This window comes from Sinocyclocheilus grahami, unplaced genomic scaffold, assembly GCF_001515645.1.
Source record: "Sinocyclocheilus grahami isolate Dianchi unplaced genomic scaffold, SAMN03320097.WGS_v1.1 scaffold202.1, whole genome shotgun sequence".
Classification (NCBI taxonomy): domain Eukaryota; kingdom Metazoa; phylum Chordata; class Actinopteri; order Cypriniformes; family Cyprinidae; genus Sinocyclocheilus; species Sinocyclocheilus grahami.
The window spans coordinates 47,123-49,569 of NW_015505381.1; the positions used below are offsets into that span (position 1 = coordinate 47,123).

General features: G+C 37.0%; 1 protein-coding gene across 1 annotated transcript in view; it reads right to left on the reverse strand.

Moving 5' to 3' along the window:
* The window catches only part of nav1b (neuron navigator 1b), a 75,755-nt gene that overhangs the window by 785 nt on the left and 72,523 nt on the right, over positions 1 to 2,447 (reverse strand). The window lies entirely within an intron of this gene.

Below are 2,447 nucleotides of genomic sequence, written 5' to 3' on the forward strand. Positions count from 1 at the left end.
ATATATACACAGTGCCTTGCGAAAGTATTCATACCCCTTCATTTATTTCACGTTTTGTTATGTTGCAGCCGTATGTTAAACTGCTTGTTATTAATTTTTTTCCACATCAATCTACACTCCATACACCATAATGACAATGCAAAAACAGAACTGTTACAACTTCGTAAGTTTATTAGAAATAAAAAAACTGAAATAAGTACATAACTCAGTACTTAGCTGAAGCACCTTTACAGCCTCAAGTCCTTTTGGGTATGATGCGTCAAGATTTGCACATCAGCACTTGGCAATTATCTGCCATTCTTCACCTCACTTCTTCACCTCTCAAACTCTGTCAGGTTGGATGGGGGCAGACTCACTTTCTCAGGTTTCTCCAGAAATATTTGATTGGGTTCAAGCTCATGCTCTGGCTGGGCCACTCAAGGACATTCACAGAGTTGTCTATAACTGACTCTTGCTGTGTGCTTAGGGTCATTGTCCTGTTGGAAGGTGAACCTTCTGTCCAGTCTGAGGTTCTGAATGCTCTGGACTGGGTTTTCTTTAAGGCTATCTTAGTATTTTGGTGCATTGAGCTTTTCTTCTACTCTGACGAGTCCCTCAGTCCCTGCCGTTGAAAAGCAACCCCACAGCATGAGGCTGCTACCAGCACACTTTACTTTTGGGATGCTACTCTGCAGGTGATGAGCAGAGCTGGTTTCCTTCAAACATGATGCTTGGAATTGAGGTTCATCAGACCAGAGAATCTTGTTTCTCACAGTCTGAGGGTCCTTTAGATGCCTTTTTGCAAATTCCAACTGTGTTTTTTTGTGTCTTCACTGAAGAGAGGATTGAGTTTGGCCACACCGCCATAAAGCCCAGATCGGTGGAGTGTTGCAGTGATGTTTGTCCTTCTCTAGGTTTCTCCCATCTGCATATATGATCATGGAGCTCAACTAGAGTGACCATCAGCTTCTTGGTCACCAGTATAGACAAGGCCCTCAGTTTGGCCAGGAGGCCAGCTCTAGGAAGAGTTCTAGTTGTTCCAAATGTCTTCCATTATGGATAATGGAGGCTACGTGATTCTGTGAACCTTCAATGCAGCAGAATTTTTCCTGAACTCTTCCCCAGATGTGTGGTTTGATGCAATCCTGTTTCTGAGCTCTACAGGCAGTTCTTTTTGACCTCAGGGCTTGGTTTTTGCTCTGATATGTATTTTTAGCTGTTAGACCTTTTATTAAGTCGTGCGCCTTTCCAAATCATACCCATTCAATTGAATTTGCCACAGGTTAACTTCACTCGAAGTGTAGTAACATCTACAAGCAATATGAATGCTCCTGAGCTAAATTTCAATTTGTCCCAGAATACTTATGCAATGGAATCATTTATGTTTTTTATTTTTAATAAATTTGCAAAGATGTTAAAAGCCAGTTTTTTTGCTTTGCCATTATGGTGTATGGAGTGTAGAATGATGTAGGAAAAAAAGTAATTTAAAGCAATTTAACATAAGGCAGCAACATAACAAAACGTGACAAAACTGAAAGGGTATGAAAACTTTCGCAAAGCACTGTGTGTGTGTATATATATATATATATATATATTCAGATTTTATATAATTACTTTGACCCTTCATATATGTTTAATATCACACCATAATCATATTTTTATATATATGTATATATATATATATGTTAGTATAATCCATAATTATGTCCCCACTGGATGCAACAAATGCCTCGTTTATAATGGGTTTTCCTGTTTTTGAATCGTCGCTCCAGTCTGACAGGGCATCACAGTATGGTTAGGGGCGTAACATTTCTGTCACACGCTTGAGGTATTCAGCCAATCACAACGCACTGGATATCTGGCCAATCACAGCACACCTCGCTTTTTCAGACCGATGAGCTTTGTAAAAATCGACGCGTTTCAGAAAGGCGGGGCATAGAGGAGAAACAATAATGTATAGTATGTGGAAAATAATGTGTTTTTTGAACCTTAAACCACAAACACATTTCATTTCACCAAATACACAAAATACTGTTTTTTTTAGTAACATCATATGACCCCTTTAACAATCTTCATCTCAAAATGAACTTTTTTCCCCCCATACTGTACATTATTGTGAAGCCTAAATTCATTTGTAGCATTTAAAATCAATTGATTTCATGTCTTGCACCTGTTTCACACCTGTCAAATTTAAATATCAACCATAATGTCAACATTTTTGTAACTGCTTTGCAGTAATGTGCATTTTAAATTCTGTTTACAAGAATAATATTTAGTGCTGTCAAACGATTAATCGCGATCAATCGCATCCAAAATAAAAGTCTTTGTTTAAATAATATATGTGTACTGTGTATATTTATTATATACTGTGTGTATATATTTATACACACATGCCATGAGTGTATATATTTAATAAAAATATGTTCCGTTTATATATTAAATATATTTATATATGATATCATTTATAT